At 35.5% G+C, this 19,475-nt stretch overlaps 1 protein-coding gene across 2 annotated transcripts in view; it reads left to right on the plus strand.

Moving 5' to 3' along the window:
- The first annotated feature begins 626 nt into the window (after positions 1-626).
- LOC123549391 (F-box only protein 15-like) overlaps positions 627-19,475 on the plus strand; it is a 58,866-nt gene continuing 40,017 nt past the window's right edge. Inside the window, exon 1 of one of the 2 annotated variants that reach the window (XM_045337436.2) lies at positions 627-782. The gene's annotated coding sequence lies outside the window, so the exon portion shown is untranslated. Of the gene's footprint in view, positions 783-815; positions 922-19,475 lie in introns of those variants that run through there. The other variant, XM_053545432.1, reaches the window with a different exon arrangement.

The raw sequence follows: 19,475 nt of genomic DNA on the forward strand, positions 1-19,475 counted from the left end.
CTGCGTTACTGAAAATGCCATAAAACCTGGAAAACTGATTTAATCAAGCTGAAACTTGGTATTTTTCATGCAGATGTGTTACTGGTACTATACAAATGAAATTGAGACTATTACAGAAAAACAGTTTTTCTTATAGGCCTAACTAAACTAAAGGAACCAGCGTGGGAGCCATCTGGTCTAGTCGCGTAATGGCTGCCAGGTATTTGAACACTAATTTTTCACTTTGCATGGCAACAGAGGTCTAAATTGAGGCTAGTTTTTGTTTAAATTTCATTGTGGATGTATTGTTGACATTTTGGTAGGAAAAATGAGAGAGCAGGTTGTATTTGGTGAAGTCAAGCTCAATTTTAGTTTGAGTAGTACTTCCAGGTCACAGCAGTGTGATTTTGATGTCAGTTTACAGTAAGTAAATGTGACCAGAGAAATCTCTCTTAGAAGATACATGACCCCTACTTTCTCTTCATTTTATATCAGTTTTATCATAACTCCTTAAAATGAGGTAGGGATTTGTTCTCTGAAATGGGTCTAGCTATGTTTGGTAGCTCTTTGAAAAAGGTCAGTTTTATATAGAATATATAGGGAAAACTATTTAGGCTATTGTGACCTATGCCAACCTGGGAAGCGGGCATGATAATTTAGTAGTTTTTGTCCGCAATTGTTCTAGACTGGTTCCCTGCGAACTTCGAAAAAATGGGAACCAATATTTAATGGGAACCAATATTGGACAGGGAACCAGATTAGTTGTTCGCCCGGTGCTAATATAAACAAAGATCGGTGAACAGGTAAACAAACGTCGTGTAGAATTAATTCCTAATATTTGTATAAAACCGTTTCATACACTTTGAACAGTAGCTACTTTAAATTGTTGGAAGTGTCTAGCCGTCCTGTAACCGGACACCTAGCCTGCGTTTTAGCCGTCCGGTAATAGATTTCCTGCTGAATAAGTGATGATACCTGTTGTTTACTAAAAATATCGATACTTATCAGCAAACAAAATTTGTGTGAATATATACAGTGAACTCGCCTATTCCGAACCAGTCTGAAAATTGACTCAGTTCCAAGCCGTCGCGCGTACGTCAAGAAAAAACCTTAGCTATGTTTTAGTTTTATTTCTAATGCATTCAACTAATAACTCATTGCTGTTAAATGTTCAAGTAATTCTCACATACTGGTACTGATGATAAACCCGAACAGAAAATGAGGTTTTTTACCTGTAACTTTTTCATTTCTGTAATTTGTACTGTAATCAATGGTCGGTATCAAAATAAAGCTTAACATTTGCTGAAAACTTTACATAATTCAAATTTATATTTAGTTAGCAAACTCAAATGAAATGAGGCCCTGAAAGGGGTTTGTAAAATGGGGACTGTACAAAGGTTGACTGATGATAAATTCGACCACTTTGTCATTTACAAAATTTCCTTCGTAGTATTATATTGAAACTTTCCCCCAAAAAGCTGCAACAGTCATTCCTGATCAAGTAATGAAAAGTGACCCAATGGCAGGCCTTCATGTGGCGACAGTGAGCATGCGCAAAATACACCCTCTTCCCCAGTAATTTTGTATGAATATTTATTATTTATTATACAGATAAATATAAGTCATTTATTTATACAGAATATTTACCAATTTTGTTTTTATTTACACCAGTTGGTGTTGTAAGTGGAAACTATTAGATGGTGTGTTCAATTTTATAAATAACTGATTGCAAACGAATATTTCCAAGGTGGTCGACTTTATCATCTGTCCAGGTTTATCATCAGTACCAGTAATCCATATTAAGAACATTGTCCAAATGCTATATTTTTTCTTATGTTCTCCACCATGGAAGCCACCATTTACTGGCCATTTTTGACATGCACTATACAAACAAAGTTACCGGTATTTCAAAATAATACTGGTCACTTTGCGTCAAGTGTAACAGGACTGACCAACGTATCAACTTGAACAGGATTTAATTGGACAGACAGACAGACAGACGAAGAGTGGTCACAATTCCTGATTTAAATTAACCCAGGTTTATTATTGTATTAAATTTAAATCTATTTTGTTTGGCAACTAAAAGAAAAACCATTTCAGAGTACACAAATACTTTATTTTACTTATAAGGTTTTACTATATTTTATCAACAGTCAGGGGTGTAACTGTTTCAAGTTATAGCATTTTATAACCCATTTGAGTTATTGCTTAAATTTTCATAACTTGTTTCAGTTATCATAAAATATTACAAAGCCCTCCTGTGCCAATTCCTCGTTTTGAATGAGACTAATGCATCTATTTCCTGAATCATTGAACTTTTATCTTTTCAGCTATGCAGTTAAATTTTTTACGCAAGGCTGATAAAGTTTTACGCAAAAGTTTTAAAGCTATAAAACTCTTAACATCCCATTATGCTTAGCAGGTCATGATCAGACTAAAAGAGAATTTGATTTACCACAGTTTGCTACTAATTTCACTTTAAAGGTCACTTTGTGAGAATGGCAAAAATACTTGTTTTGAAAAAACTTACCTGAGTTAACTATATTTTATAACTAATACAGGTTAAAAAATGCTTGAATAAAGTTTCAAAATGCCAAAGAATAAAAGTAGCTGTTTGAGAGCTTATTGAACTGCCCTTCTTATATTTACTGGGCGCGTTCGGCATACATACTCGAGCTAACCCGAGTCACCCTGGGTATTACTCGAGTATAACTCGTGTAACCCGGGCGATAGTAGTTGTGTCACCCGAATTCTACCCACCTCCTGAAGCTGGGAAAGGCGGGTGATCCTATCCAGATGCACTACTACTTTAAACATGGCGTCATTGGTAGACTGGCAAACTTTTGTGTGCAATTACTATCAAGCCTTTATCTCAATAACCACATATGATATCGAATTGAAACTTCAAACAAGTCTTTCCAGTCATCAGACCTACCAAAATAATCAAGTTAGATAACTCTTGATCGAATCTTACGTAATTTATGGGTCTCATTTATAGACATATTGCTTTGAAACCTATTTTTACTTTTTAAAGTCATTAACTAACCGCAGATTATCAAGTCCCATATTACTCTAATATGTATTTTGAAAAAATTATACCCCTTTTGGACTTAAAAATGCAATTTTAAGTTTTACATGCAAGTTAGTACATCAAACTTATGCAGATGTTTGGTTAAAACTTCACATATTTCTTCGGTTCTGTAAAATAAGGTCATATCAACATATCACAAGCCTCATAACTCTTACTTGAGTCAGACCCCTTTTTGTGGTTAAAGTTTTGTGTGCAAGTTTAAAAAAAAAAAAAACTAATGCAGATACTGGATTGGAACTTCACACATGTGTTCAATGTTGTAAAGGACATGGCATCAACTTCCATAACTCTTACTTGAATTTGGCCAAGTTATGCCCCACTGTTTAAGCTTATAAAAAGCTGGTTAAAGTTTTGCATGCACGTTACTATCTCGGAAACTAATGCAGATATTGGACTGAAACTTCAATACATGTCTCCAGTGATGTAAAGAAAGGTCAAAGCATCAGTACCCATAACCTTAATTTTAAAAGTTATGCCCTCTTCCTTGTGCGTAGATATTGTTGTGTTTGCATGCAAGTTGCTATCTCCAAAACTAATGGGGGGATTGGGTTAACATTTCTCACATGTATTCAGGGTTGTTTAGCAAGGTGAAAACATCAAGTTCCATAACACTTACTTTAATTTTGGCTAGGTTATGTCCCGTTTTTTGGTAAGAAAATGATGGTTAAAATTTTACCATCAAGTTGCTCTTGTCAAAACTAAGGTCAGTACTGGGTTGAAAACTTCTTATATCTATTCAGCCTGAGGGTTTTAAAGTGAGATCATAGAATCAAGTCAAATAATCCTTGAATCATTATTTCAGTTCTAGAACCGAAAATCATTCATACTGACAATTGCCTTCGAATAGTGGAGTGTGCTGTAATTGTTCTTTTAAAACCTTTTACTTTCTTCTAAATGCAAAGTAACATAAACAATGAAATGCTCTTTTGGCATTAATGCCCTCATCTGTAAATACTGTTGAATAGGACAGAGGTTGAGAAATCTGCTTCTTATAGCAACATCCATGTTAAGCATATTTTGAGGGTTCTTGATCTGATTCTTAAAGCTTGTAAGTTTTCTTTCTAAGTTCACAAGGGACAACTTTGAGAAAAACATCTAGGCTTAAGAACACATAATGCATGATAAGGACAAATGAGCCATGCCATGAGAAAACCAACATAGTGGGTATGCGACCAGCATGGATCCAGACCAGCCTGCGCATCCGCGCAGTCTGGTCAGGCTCCATGCTGTTCGCTTTTAAAGCCTATTGGAATTGGAGAAACTATTAGCGAACAGCATGGATCCTGACCAGACTGCGCGGATGCGCAGGCTGGTCTGGATCCATGCTGGTCACATACCCACTATGTTGGTTTTCCCATGGCGCGGCTCAAATAATCCACAGAAGAAGCCACACATTGATGTTGAAGTTATAAGTAAAAAATTCCCCCCACCCTGCTTGCCGACAAACCTTCTTTCTACAGACATATATGGTACTGTTGTCTAGTTAGCTCAGTAGTTGATGCACTGTACTGCCGGTCTAAAGGTCATGGGTTTGATCCCTTTAGCGAAGAAATTCCTTCAGTGGCCATTTGCAATCTACCTCAGTTCATAGGAATGTAGAGTTGTCAGTTCCTTATTAAAGTGTACTGGTAAGCCACTTAGGTTGCTAAGCTTGCCAAGGAGAGTGAACATTTGTTACCATTAGTGATTGTCAGTCATTGTTACCATTAGTGACTGTCAGTCATATATGGCAATAAGATTGTTGGAAAGAAATGGTGTTGAACCCAATTGAACAACATCAAGAACTGGTACTTGGTCTTTTAAAAGTCAAACTAGCATTTTAGCACATTTCATGGCTGAACTACGTACTAAGTCTGAAAAAAACCCATACTGTTTGTTATGTGCTATTTGGGAGTATGGTGAATTCAGTTATGTCATTTTAAACAAAGACATTTTCATTTTAAAAAAAGAAAGAAAGAAATTCATTAGCATGGGGGAATTAAGACAGCAGAGTTGAGGTTATTCATTTTCGTAACATATTTCTTCAATGTACATGGCTAAGTGATATCAACGTCCCTGGCTAAAGGTTGTGGATTCGACCACCTGTCAAGATATACAAAAGTAGTTGAAAATAGTAAATGTATCAGCAACTGTTCCTGTCATTCAGCTCAAATGTGGAAAATGGATTCTGTCACACCTGCGTAGCAATGGTTACCATCCAGAGTGATTATTATGCACAGTGTCCTATAAATGGTTCATGGCAAACAGTGCAGATTGAACACCGCAAAACAGGTCTTGTGATCAGGGTCTCCACTGTTTTCTTAAATGAATTTCAGTCACAACAATGAAACAAAAAAAAAAGAAATAATTTTACCAAACACCCTTTTAATTTGAAATAGTTTGGGGTAGTAGAGTCATGTGTAGACATAAGAGGATTAATATAAGTTGTAGCTCTTGCTTCAGAAATAATTTAAAGTATAAATTAACATAAAATAGAAATTTCTAGTCTATTAAACATTATGGGCTGAACATTTTTTTCCAAGTGTTACTTGATCCCAGAATCTGAAAAGTTGATTGATAATAATCCAGTCTGATTTTTCACTCTGACAGAAGTCGTACCAGTTCATCTCTGTCCTCATTATGGTCATCAAATATATCTATATTAGGTTCTTCACAAAAATCATTTATTTCATTGAAAATGCAAACATTATGTAAGATACACGCAGCGGCAATGCTATCAACTAACAGCACTATATCACATACATAAAACATATAGTCCACTAATCCAGCAAAATTTCTGATAGGAGGGATACTGTCTCGTCTGATCAGCTATTTATTTTGGAAAATGAAGTCATTATGTGTCAAAAGTAGCAACCATTTATTATTGTTACAGCTCAGAAGCTTTTGAACTGTTAGCATATAGGTAACGTTCTCCATCATTTTCAGTTACTCGATAAAGCATGCGGACTACAATTGTTACTTGTGTCACTCAGGTGAACTCGGGTGACCCAGTCAGAGTTACAAGGGTTTGTATGCTGAATGCGCCCACTAATTCAAATAAAATGAAGAAAATGATAAAAGCAAGAAATGCCTGCACTTTTCACTGTAAAGATACAAAAATAGGTAGGAAAGTCCCAGTTGACTGAACATGAATTAGGCCAGACTTAAAATTTCTTTGTTTTAGGCCTTAAAACTGCCTAATATGACTATTTAATAAATGGTAACAATAAATAGTAAGTAATTGTTTCTAAAATAAGCATATCCGTTACATTCCCCTCACCTTAAGATCTAATTTAGTCAAAGAAAAGAAAAGAAAATATCAAAAATCATCTTGAAAATTGTGAGTATATAATTATGTAATCAAGCTGTTACTAATATAATATGTATTGCTTCAATAGTAATGAAAACTGAAATGTAAACACTGAAATTTAAATAATGATTTTTAATTAAATTCACTCCATTGAAAGTTTTATTTAAACAAATGCTTCAGTAGAAAGTTCATTATTCAATGTTGTTTTGACTTCTTGTACTTTGTCGTGAAGTGTCCATCATCAGCCTCCACCACCTCCTGATCATGACAAACCTGGCCTCCACGAACCAACAAATCTCTAACCGCAGATTCAGATAATGCCTTCCTCTTCTGTGTCATATGCTCCCGATGATTGAATTTATATGGCAAGGCCCCCTTTGGATCCATAAACCTGGTGTTGTTGGTGAAAGTTCCTTCTACATCAGATTTCATACTATGTATCTTTGATTGGTGTCTAATTATATTGTCCTTTCTTGTAGACGTTTTGTTACAATTAGGACACTGGTAGATCATAATGGTGTTACAATATTTATTATCCCAATGTCGATGGAAAGAATGAAAGGTATTATAAACTTGTTCGTTGCAACCTGCAACAGGGCAGTCGACAGGGCATGCAGTTAGGCCACATTGGCCTTTCTTTAATTGGACATAAAACAATTTTCTTTTGCCCATTTTGTTTTTCATTTTGACCTATGGCTGATCTTTTGGGCTCATGACAGTTGTAACACTCGGGGTTGTAGCTTCTGCTATTCCTATCAGGATCCATGCTGTTCGCTTTCAAAGCCTATTACAATTAGAGAAACCGTTAGCGAACAGCATGGATCCTGACCAGACTGCGCGGATGCACAGGCTGGTCTGGATCCTTGCTGGTCGCATACCCACTATGTTGGTTTTCTCATACCATCTGAAATTGCATTTATTTGGCTTTCATCTTCAAAACGAGGTTTTCTCAGTATTCCTAGACTTACAAAGTCTGTTGAGATCAAGTCATCTGTAATAGTTTATTCTTTCTTCATACGGACACTGATATTTTCTAAGAAAACCATTTTCTCTCTAGGCTCATCTCAACAGACTTATAAAATGCGATTCTGGGGTTATATAATGTCATGAAGAGCGATTAGTACCACCTGACAGTCAATAGCCACCCTAAACTGACTGGCAACAAGATTAATTGAACTACAGTCTAACCTGTCTTAAGCAGCCAGCTAAGGGAAGCAGACAATTTGACCGCTTAAGCCAGGTGACCGCTGATCGGAGGTGCAGCCAGTATATGTATTTTTCAGACATCTGACCAGTCTATAGTCTTTAGGCCCATTTCTTTTTGGGTTTTCCATTATTATTTTACCAGGATACAATGACGTGCATTTGCCTTCGCAATACGAATGGTCTTCTTAGCAATCTGACACTCCGGCATGGTTTTTTTTACTACAAAAATTGTTACAGACAATTTTCCAACTTCAAAAGAGTTTGTTTACCATTTTCGCCATTTTGGTAAGGGAAGCTACTCTCGGCGCTTATTATCTACGCTAATTCTAAGATTGCCGTTACGTTCCGTAAAAGATAGAGTGGTTTATATTTTTTTCGAACACAATTAATTTCGTATAAATTTATTAGTATTTTGATGACAGAAGTATAAAAAAGTATAAAAAAAATCACAAATATTATGCTACAAATTAGTTATCGAGTATTATCTTTAACCGAGGTCAAACTGTGAAGGTTATTAATAAAACCCGGCCCGGCCCGGCCCGGACCAAACCACGGAAATAGCCGATTCCGATTGTACGGAAACCACCGGAAACTTACGGACGGAAGGCTAATATAATTACGAATGAATGGTGATACCATCATCTTAATCAAGGCAAATTTATGAGTATTTTATTTCATTATTACAGAAACTTACGGACGGAAGGCTAATATAATTACGAATGATATCGTGTCGATATCAACTTACACATTTAGAATTTAGTAAAAAACACTGAACTTTATCATGCCCGCGAGGAACTTCTTTGATGAATGGGTTAAGACTGCGTGTTCTTTCTGGTTGCAAAAACGTCTTAATATAATTCGTAAACTTGTGCACAGGAAGTCGTTATACATTATATATATAGCGTTGTTTTGACGAGCCTTCTAATTATTTCCCGAAATTTTGTATCGTTATCATTATATACTATTTTATAATCACGTATGTCCAAAAAGTTGTTATCTTTCGAAGAAAGGAATTCCTCTCGGGCCTCAAAGAATTTTTGTTTCACCTGTGCATTTCTAAAGCCTAAATAATTCTTTGTGTCCGGTTAAAAAAAAATGAATACGAATAATTTCTAATATCACTGACACTTTTTTAAAGAATAGAATGAGCAGTTTTTTAAAACTTTTTATTAAAAAGTTTTTAAAAAATCTCAAAGACCATAAAACATTTAGGGTCATCTGGAACAAGTGATACGTATTAGACCCTCCTGGGGTCATGTAAAAAATTTAGGATAGGTCGGGATACTGATTACGCACGAAGAATGCAGCGTTGAATATTGAAAAGTTTTACACACGGTATCCCATATTTTCAAAACATTCCTGTATAAATATATAGAAACATACTGAGATAGGTTTGTTCACGCAATATTCTGAGTATCTCTGGAACTTTGTCGACTGAATTGATGTACGATGAAAGTCACAAATTGAATATATTGTGGTACATTGCAGTTTGTGGCATAGTCTTTGCACTTTCGATAACCGATTTCGTATTCGGCAGGTTGCTATGATGTTTTAACATTGTTTTTTTCAAGTTTGCAAGTAATCTCTGAATAAACTGACTAACTTAAGTTATATTCAAATTAGTTCAAAACTATATAGAGTAGAATCGAGATACAAATTTTACCTTTTTTCATTTTTGTACAGATGTCTCGTAATCCGGAGGTCGCGGGGTTGAATCCTGTCAGGGATTTTGACCGTGACTCCAGCAGTCCTTTCTTTCGGTGTGAGTACTGGTTAGTTTCCAGGAAGCAGTCATCGAGTGTATTTGACATTAGTTGGTGAACCAAAACTCGACGCGAAAAAAGAAATCTTTTAAATGGGAACAAAATTACCATTTAACTGCACTCAATATATAGAACGATTCACACTGTTTCGTGAAAAAGACCAAGTAACTTGTTAAGGTTCGTTTTGATATTTACCAATGCTCTATACTTTCAGATTATGCAATTAGATGCTTCAAGATTAAACTTCAATGGTTAGACATATCTTTCAAAACTTAGCAATTTATTTAGGTTGATTTGATATATTATTGTATACAGAATGCCCTTTCAGTCAGTTTGCTAGTGCTCAGCATTTTTGATACATAACAACAGAAGAATCGTTTGAGCCCGCTAATCATAATTTACAAATAAGTCTGGAAAAAAGCAAAATAAAACTTTGTATGGATGTTGTTTCTTCAAATCTGACAAATTTCTTCATTAAGATTTTTTGTAAATTTATCAGTATCACAGTGTACTGCAGACGATTTACTCTAACATTGCTTACTTTACTATAGTCACGTGACCACACCGGAAGTGAACTGTACTTGGATCTATATTGAGCAGCTTTAATGCTGTCGCATTCTGAGACCCTACGTTTTGTGAATTTTTCATTGGTAGAACCAAACCTATTGTAATTATGCAAATTAAAATGTTGCTCTTTTTTATATACAGAGTAATTGCACGATAGTTTGCAGTTTTTTACGAGAGATCTGAGTGTAATTCTCCAGCTAAAATGGTTTGTTAAACTGCCCATGTGTGGCCAAATCCATAAAGCATCTCAGAAAAGTTTTAACCTTACACATGTTTTCAACTTTACGGTAAAGAAAGTGTAATGAGCGGGTTTTCCAAAAAACAAGTTGTATCCTTCATAACTTGTTTAAATAATAGTAAAAGTTGATCTTCACCCGATAAAAGGGCCCGCCCGCTTAGCTCAGTAGGTAAGAGGGATCCTCGGGCGGGGCGTATGTTCTACGTGACTATTTGATAAACGACATTGTGTCTGAAATCATTAGTCCTCCACCACTGATAATTCGAGTGGGAAAGTTGGCAGTTACTTGGGGAGAACAGGTTTGTACTGGTACAGAATCCAGGAACACTTGAAAGGTTAACTGCCCGCCGTTACATGACTGAAATACTGTTGAAAAACGGCGTTAAACCCAAAAACAAACAAATCACCCGATAAAACATTGTATTGAAAAGGTAAAATTCGTACTTCTTACGCAAATCGCGTCGAGAAATCACATTTTAGCCCTCAACCCTAAATATATAATAGTTGTGACGTTTCTGTTTTTACGGAGATTAATTTATTTTTGAGGTTGTCCAATATATCCAAACGGTAATTATGTTTCATTTGGTGTAACAGGCCCATTGAAACCTATATGTTTTCAAATGGAATGGCTAAGTAGTGTGTGTTTTTTTTACAAATACAATTATGATAAAAAAAAAATTGAATTGTAATATGAGCGAAAGATAAACAGGGGTCTCCTTCGTTTTCGCGGTATTGTCTTAATTTTCTCCTACCCTATTTTCACGCGCAGGTATTGCACCCTCAATTTTTACATATACAAATGTTTGTATCTGAGGGAAAAATAAGTTAATCACCAAAAAAAAGTTTACAACAGCATAAATTTCATTTTAATTATATTCTTATTTTGTTAGCCATTTTCGATTTCTTTCCGATCTTTATTGTTACGAGGTGTATACCTGAATACATGTTACACACAAAAGCGGCGTTATGAAAAACATAATATAGTACTTCTTATTAAACATTTTACTGATCGTTCGCCGCTCAGTATGTATCTTTTATTTTCTGAAAATGTTCCTGAAATGTTTTTGAATGAAATAAAATTATAAAATGACTACCAGGTTCATTTTCATGCTGCAGTGCTAGAAAAATTTTGACTGTGCATATCAAAGTCCCGACCAACTTAAAAGTCAGAATTAGCCGGGAAGAATTATTTCCTGTTGTGGCTTTTTAGGATTTTAAGCCCATTTTCGTCAACATTTTATTATACATTTACATTTTGAATACTAAACTCTTTCTCTACAGTAACTTACAATTGTCGCATTGAAAAATATTAGTCACGGATAGAGTTATTTCGAGGGATCACCCTCTCAGGAATACATTATTTATTTTATTATACCGGAAAATAAATGAAATGGTTTATTTAACGTTAAAAAAGTTATTACTTACCAAATAATGAAGACAAAATTAAGGAGGCTTTACTAGTAAGCATTTAGATTGTCGCGACTTTGCTGTATAAAAAGACTTTTGATAAGTATAGTCTTGAGGTTACATATCGCTGTATTTATTGGCATACTTCAACAAAATCAGCAGCGGTAACATTCTGAAAACGGCGATAACTACGGAACATATAATGAGAGCACTCATTTTCTTAGTAGTTAGTAGTTAGTTAATTTCCAATCCGATGGTGATAGTTTCAGTTTAATATTTGAAAAAAAAATGTTTTCAAAATGTTGCATGTAGAACAAATCATTCAAAAGCAGAAAAGAAAAATAGGCCGGGTTTACACATCTATGAACACAAGATAAAGTAATTTAATCCTATGTATAAATTAGCGCATCGTCTTGTAATCAGTACGAAAGTATCGATCTCTCATAGGGGGACATGAAAATGTAATATCGCATGCGCAGAAAAACAAAATAGCGTTGTTGCGCATGGGATATAAGAATAATTATTTTTATCATTAAATCAATATTTATAGTCCTTTCCATTTTTCTAGATGCAGTCAAATGTTCAACGATAAAAAGTTGGAGAGTATTTTCTCGAAGGCGGAGTCAAACACACATATTGACCTCCAGCTGTGACGCCCACACGTTATTACGTTAAAACAGTGCGACGTCGTATACAATTAACTACGAATTTCAAAGATGACCTAAGGCTGCAGACATTTGTATCTAATGTTTATACTTATGAGTAGGCTGGATTTAATAATAAAACAATTGTCGCCTTTTATGTGTGATCGATATGTGGATTTATCGACCTGTATACCGATATCAAGTCGATAAATTCGCCCGAGGTTGATATTGCTTTTATCAGGCCGATAAATCCACATATGAGCCACGCCATGAGAAAACCAACATTGTCTATTGCGATTACAGAAACCGTTAGCAAACAGCATGGATCCTGACCAGACTGTGCAGATGTTGGTTTTCACATGGCGCGGCTCATATCGACCTCACCAAAAGGCAATTATTGTATAATATGATTAGTTGCGCAGAAGTTGAAAATAACGATTTTGCGCACGAGATATAAAAACACTTGTAAATATGATATATTATTCAAGTTAAACTAGTGGGAAAATTGCATTGGACATTGTGAGGGGTATAATAATTTAACATCTGAATTGCACACATTTGTAATCCATTTTAAAAACAAAAAAGTTACCATCGTGTGAATAGTTGTATAAGCATAAGCTGAAAAAGTTCGTAGTCCGACCAGACCGGGTTTTTTTTAATTCTGTGTTAAAAAGATATGCTAGTATTATTTCAAATATAAAAGAAAGAGAAATAAAAAAAATAAATAATCTAAAAATAAAAATAACGTTAGCAGTAAATTGTTAAAACACGAAAGTTCATTGCTATCACTACCCTCCCATTTATCCATATTAGATATTTACCGGTTTTTTTATTGTTTTGTTTTAAACAGACTGAGCGCTGAGCGGGCATGTTTCGAGGGGTGGGGGGGGGGGGGGGGGGGGGGGGGGGGGGGGGGGGGGGGTGCGGGGTCCGGGTCAAAACTTTGCGACCGCTCTTTCATATTCTATACTACAGTTTATTCATTTCTACAACTTACTGTAACTCCAGGTATCATGATACATATCACCCGTTTTTGTTTAAAGCTAAATCATATGATTTATCATTTGAGCAACATTTTATGATATTTTTTTCAGTTTTCTTGTATTTCAGGAACAAAGACCTATTACACAGAGTTATAGCTCTTCTGGAAATGTTTACTTTGACACTTTTTATGAAATTTTGTAATTGCCTCCCTTTAATATGAAAAAATGTAAAAAGTGGACTATTTTTTTAGCTTTAGATATAATTTATAGTTTTATATTCAAATTTGAATACCTCAACAACCTGAAACAAATGGCAAGTATGAAATCAGCGCATAGCTTCGAAGTTCATCTATTTTCGATCTGTCTTGGTTGCGCAACCGAGATAGGCAAAAGGAGTATAATAATAATTTCATAAACTTATATTTCTAGTTAATTTTCGCAAAATGTGTACTTATCAATGCAAATCTTTGACAAACTTAATATAAGAGTGTTTATATTTATATGTTCCCTAAGGCAAGATATTTCTATTAAATTAATACTTAATATGCTAAAACGCTATCTTGGTCGGGCAAACAAATTTTATAAATACTTCCAGTGCACGTTATAGACCCCTTCGTCGTACTACACAACATAGTGTCACATCTTTAGGTGTGAAATAACGACGTTCCATTAACTAGCCTGTCAAGTTCTGTTGAAAGTATTCCTGCAAACTGCTATATCGTGTCTGTCCGGTACACAAAATGACACATCGCCGTGACTGCCGAACGTATTACTTCTTTGATTGAGTGTGATTCAAATATCTTGTTATTTTAGGTCTTTGCTTATATTAAGTGCAATACTTCATCAAACATACGTATCATCAATATTAAATACTTTGCTTCTACTTTTGTAATAATGAAATAAAATACTCATAAATTTGCCTTGATTAAGATGACGGTATCACCATTCAATCGTAATTATATTAGCCTTCCGTCCGTAAGTTTCCGGTGGTTTCCGTACAATCAGAATCGGCTATTTCCGTGGTTTGGTCCGGGCCGGGCCGGACCGGGTTTTATTAACAACCTTCACAGTTTGACCTCGGTTAAAGATAATACTCGATAACTAATTTGTAGCATAATATTTGTGATTTTTTTATACTTTTTTATACTTCTGTCATCAAAATACTAATAAATTTATACGAAATTAATTGTGTTCGAAAAAAATATAAACCACTCTATCTTTTACGGAACGTAACGGCAATCTTAGAATTAGCGTAGATAATAAGCGCCGAGAGTAGCTTCCCTTAAAAAAATTGACACGAGGTGACACGCTAATTACCGATAATTACTGGCCATTTGATCATAACAAAAGGGGATTACACCTTTGGTTATCAGTTTTAATTGAGAAGCTCATGTCATTTTGTCGTTCTTGTGGTGAAGTCACGCGAAACTTAGCAACCACGTGCTTCTCAAAATCGGGTATCTTCTGCGATTATTGCCTAAAAATAATTGGTTTTGGAAGAAAACTGGCCGCTGAAAGGAGTCAAATACGGCGGTCGGGAGGCAATTTCGGTGGCCGCTGGCCGCGGACGGCAGGTGGCCGCTGAAAAAAGTGACGAAATAGAGGAAAATCCGTCGGGGGCGTCATAAAATGGCCGCTGAACGGAGGTGACCGCTGATCGGAGGTGACCGTTAGTACAGGTTAGACTGTATTTCAAATCACCTGTGTACCAGATGTTTGATTTTTCTCTAGAAATGAAAGAAAGTAAAGCCTTTACCACATTGTAAATTCCCTGCAGAAGTATGCTCAAGCATTTATGGTTGCTGAATAGCTGACATTAAATCTTAACATTTACACCCTCCAAAATATTTTTATTACTTTCATTGTTATGGACAATATGACAGGAGTTTATGCTTCTATCATATTATCATTAGAACTGTTTAAGAAATGTTAGATAGATTTCTGTGGTCAATTAATATAGATATATTTAGTAACATGAATTTTTTACAGAACCAATAATAGACAGTACATGTATATCATTAAAATTTCCTGTTTAGCTAATAGATTATATATTTGTAAATAATTAAACATTTCCCTTCTTTCAATGTCTCCCACAAAGTTCATAAGTATAGATTAAAGCCACATTTGACCAAATTCTGAATTTGACAGATGAAGTAGTCAATAATTAAGTATTGTTTTATTAGATATTTTTGAACTTTTTATGTTTTGTTTTTGGTATTTGTTGGGGGTATGTAGTTGGGATATAGTCACACTGTCACAGTTTGATCATGCAGTGGCATTTAATGGTAGAGGAAGACCCAAGGTGCACCTCTAGGCATTGTTCCAGGCATGGTATGACATCAGGTTAAAATCGCCGACATTCCATATATAAGCCACCTGGACGGTTTATGAGCATGAAGAATTCAAACATCTCATGTGAGGTTTCGAACCTTTACCATCCGGCTATGGAGGCCTCTCGTGAAATAATGTAGACAGTGCAAAACTATGATTAAAGTATATCATGAAAGTTACCAAATGTAATGACCGCCGGTTATTGTTTTGACCAATTGTGTGATTTGATTAATAAACCTTCTCTAATTAAAGGCACTGACCTACAAATTTTGGCTAAAAACGATCTTTCTTTAAAATTGAAGTTTGGCCATATAATGACCATTTAAATAAGAGTTTTTATTTCAAAACAATCTTTAATTTGCTCAATCAAGAAAAAAAGATGCCAGAGTTGGGAACTGAACCCGGGCCGCCACGGCAACGAAAATTTTCCTGCTGCCATGGAGGAATATGTATACAACAATATTTATAATTAGTCAGTTTACATCGAGTAAAACGTTACAAACGCTTTTCAATTTCCTATGTAAAAATTAGTAAAAACAACCAATTCTCATGTGTTTCGATAACATATAGTCTGTCAGTAATTAATTCATAGCTTTCTTAAGAGGTCTAGCATTAATTTCTTGATATCTAAAATTTTCTCTTTTTTCGTATGACAGTGATTTTGATAATCAATATCAGATTCTGTTTGGTGTTATCATCATTTTTTTTCTACATACAGGTCAAGTATTAAGTAGTTACAGGAAATCACTGTAACTGCATCTAAAGAATGATTTAACATGACAATAAACTATTGATACTTTTTTTTGTATTAATTACTCATTTCTACTTCATTTGCATTTTAAAGATGATACATTTATGAAAGATTATTAAAGTATAAAGTTGATTAACACCTGTAAGAAAAGGTTGGCAAGCACTTCTATACAGACTGTGAAGGCCATTAAAGGTCCATTACTAAGGGAAAGTGAGTTGGCAGTTTTTTTCATAGCCAGTGCATAGGCTTCTGCAAGACACTAAATAATGAAGATTAGCAGGTCAAAATTTACAGAAGGTCTTTGGAACTCGAAGAAATATATGTGTATTATGTTGAAATTTCAATGAATCTACAGAATGACCCCCCAGGTCTTTTTAACTTTCTTCATACTTCATAGAAAAATAATTGTACATATACTGCGATTTATTTCGAATTTCTACATACCAACTTTCATTTTCCAATAAAATGAAATAGTTTCTGTGCTTTTTAAAAGAAATTAAAATGTTCACTTTCCTTAGTATTGGACCTTTAAGGATTATGTTACATCATGAACACATTTCCAATGATCTCTAATGAGATGGTGATTATTATAGCTGGGATGTAAACTGCCCAGCTCAGATCGCATTTGTCCAGTGGTTAGAGTCAGAGGTTAGAGATATTGTAAATGTTTTCAGAAAGTGCTATCAAAGAGGATTGATTTTATGGCCAAGTGCTTTACATAGACTCTAACGACTGATGCCAGTCTACAGTATTCCTTGTGATCCCTCAAAGGCTTCAAATTCAACTGCAAGTGCGATTGCACTATCTATTGTTTGAGGATGTCTGTACTGTACATGACTCCTTACTTCAGGGCGGGAAAGACCATTAATGTATTGATCAATGACATATATTTCCCTGGCCTCTGGATTGACCTCTGGAAAGCCTTGAAGACAAAGTCTTTGCAGAGCATAACCAAACTCTGAAACAGACTCATGCCTCTTTTGTTTACGGTTTCTGAACTTGCACCTATATGCAGTTTCATGCTCTACCGGATTGAATCTCCTACTTAACATATCTTTGATAGTTTCATAATTTGAGAGACTTTCTGACTTCAAATCATTTAACAACTTTTGAGCAGGACCCCTTAAGCACATAACTAATTGCTGAGCCTTTTCATGATTATTCCACCCATTCCATTTAGCTACACTTTCAAAATGAATGATGTAATAACGCCACTCTGTACTCCTGCCATCAAACTTATCAGGTTCCTTGTGTTTATGCTTGACTTGAGAACTGTTTGAAAAATGATTAGAACTGTTTTCAGGCATCTCTGGTGGCCTTTGGTTTATAATCATAGGCACTTTCAAATGCCTTTGATTACTTTGTAATACAATGTATGTTGTCCTTAGTGAGATTTGCCGCATCACAAGAATTTTGTCCCATGTTTATGTGACAATAATCCCCTTGCTGTGTATAGTTAAACTGTTGATTTGCCACGACTGGGTCTTTGAAATGCACTGACTTTTTCTCCATTATCAATGTGGAACCTAGAAACATGTGAACAGTTGTCAGATATATCTACCTTTTGTTTACTGTTCTGATGTGACAAAAAGTCTCTTTTATGATGTAACATTGTGTTATCAGATAGGGTACTCCTATTTTGAATCTCATATTGTATTGTTCAAAATTAGGGGATTGTAAGTTTGAAGAAGTACCTTGCACACAATTGTTAATGGGTAACCCAATTTGTGTGACACCCTGTACATTATGAATGTAAGCAGTCTGCATAAGATCATCCTTGTGCATGTTAAAGGTTTGTTTGCCTTCAGGAGGCACTGTATGCTTACATTTACTTTCACAGCATTTTTGCTCCTCTGTACATGGAGTATTGTAGTGTGGTGGGAAACAGTATGTGCTGTCATGTATGAGAGATGTTTCAGGCTGAAACGTATCAGAATGTATTGTAGAGTGTGAGACACCTTCTGTGGGGGGCTGTAATTGACCATAATATTTACTATCATGTAAGCCAGTATTTTGTGAGAAGCCTGACACAGTTCCAGGTTGTTCTGTGTAGGACCTTGTGTGTTTGGCATATTATGTGGGGTATATGACTTCTGAGAAATATCGTACGGTATTAAACCTTGTGAAAGACTAGGTGTTCTGTCAACAATTAAGATATCCCCTTTCTATAGAATCATAAGAAGGGATTGATACTTTTGTGTCCCCCTGTATGACTTGTTTGGTAGATAGTTCGTTTCCAGGATAAGTGTCCTTTTTCTTCAGACCATGTAATGCATCTTGGTCTACTATCTGTGGGAAAGTTAAACAGGGTGAAAATTCTGCACCACCCTGTACTGAGTGCATATTAGGATGCCATCCAGCTGGCTTACGGAAGGTCGGTGGTTCTACCCAGGTGCCCACTCATGATGAAATAATGCACAGAGGGGCACCTGGTGTCTTCCTCCTCCATTAAAGCTGGAAAGTCGCCATAGGACCTATCATGTGTCGGTGCGACGTTAAGTCCAAAAAAAAATAAAAATGATTACGCCCCCTAAGATCTGATTTACTTAAAGTATGTAAAACAGACTGTTTTGTATGTTTATTATATGTAGTGTAATTTCCTGACAAACAGAACTGATTGTGGGGTACACCCTGTGACAAATTATCACAATGTTGGTATGTATTCGACTGATTTTGACTGAGTGTATTCTGTATAGTTCCCCGTGTACCATAGATAGAGCCACCTAATGAAGAATTTATGTAATGTTTATTGTCTTGTATCCCATGCATATCATGTGATTCTGTGGAGTTTCTATGGACCAAAGGAGTTATTGTACTATCCTGTAATTCCTGACCATGATGCACTAAGATGTTGTCATTCCCACAGATGTCCTTATTTTGTAACAAATCAGTTCGTGTTGAAGTAAAAAGTGTAGAGTTTGCATTTTGTGAAGAAATTTCAGACACACCCTGTAGTGTGTTTTGATTACAGGTAGTGTGTTGTGTACCATCTTCTGTTTTGATTGAGCTAATGCTATGTGAAGGTGCCTGTACATTTTGATCAATCAGCTTAGGCTGTGCATTTTCAGGTTTACTCAACTTCTCATCTGGAGTTGGTGTTCTCCACCATGGAAGCCATCATTTACCGGTACTGACCATTTTTGACATGCACTATACAAACAAAGTTATTTCAAAATAATACTGGTCACTTTGCATCGAATGTAACAGGACTGACCAACGTATCAAC

This window comes from Mercenaria mercenaria, chromosome 6, assembly GCF_021730395.1.
Source record: "Mercenaria mercenaria strain notata chromosome 6, MADL_Memer_1, whole genome shotgun sequence".
NCBI classification, from domain to species: domain Eukaryota; kingdom Metazoa; phylum Mollusca; class Bivalvia; order Venerida; family Veneridae; genus Mercenaria; species Mercenaria mercenaria.